This window comes from Buceros rhinoceros, unplaced genomic scaffold (assembly GCF_000710305.1).
Source record: "Buceros rhinoceros silvestris isolate BGI_N320 unplaced genomic scaffold, ASM71030v1 scaffold46066, whole genome shotgun sequence".
Taxonomy (NCBI): Eukaryota; Metazoa; Chordata; class Aves; order Bucerotiformes; family Bucerotidae; genus Buceros; species Buceros rhinoceros.
The window spans coordinates 1-994 of NW_010418988.1; positions in this window are offsets into that span (position 1 = coordinate 1).

Here is a 994-nt window from a genome sequence, read left to right on the forward strand (position 1 = left end):
TATAAATAGAATTTATAATTTAATATAAATATACAGAAGAAATAATCTCAGTTTTTCTTTTTGCATGTGCCTTATCTCCTTCGGATGGGACTGGACCGCAGAAACAACAGCTTGCAGGTGTGTATGTACATCAGTGTCACTCTCCGACAGGCCTTCCACCTCCATCAAGCTGTGACAGTTTGGCCAGAAGGACCACAGGAAAAATGGTTAAACATGGCAAGAGGCAAGACTCAGGAACTCACATTTGTCTTAGAATTGTCAAATTCCTGACAGTTGTTCCCTTGCTGAATCACAGCGAGGGGATGGGACTTACACAGCATCACCCCCATCAACTGCCCTTGTACCACGACTAGGGTGCTGTGCACTGGCAGTGTAGTTCGGCTGCTTTCCTCGAAAATTTTTTTTTTTTTTTAATTATGTTTATACATAAATGTGGCAAATGTAAAAGCCAGAAGCAGGAAAAATTTGTTTCTTCCAAACAAAACAATGGCTCCAACAACTGTAAGTTTGAACAAAACATACAATTTGTTCAGGATAACTAACTAATGCAAATCTCGGTTTAAAAAAAAATGTATGGCAATTGTAATTTTAGACTGTAAGGTTAAAACCATCTCCTCTAATTGCAGAGCAACACCTGCACCACACTGCCTCAGGCAGCTGCAGCAGGCGAACAGACTCAGACCCATAAAACACTGCACAACCCTTCCACGGGCAGCAAAGGGCGGTCAGTTCCGATCACCAAGCAACGCATTTGCAGGAGGAACCACCAGCCTGTCACATTTAATTTAAGGAAGATATTTCACGATTTATCTTGAGGAGCAAAGTTGCCTCAACCTTCCAGCTAGAGCAATGTGTTTCCATTTACATATTATTAAATCACAAATATGTTGAAAGGCTGGGTCTACCTAAACTCCTGTGAAAAAGGTAATTAATCAGGTGGCTGCTACAGTCTAGGGGGAGCAGTTTTTACTCACCGAGGTCCCATGCGTTCCAC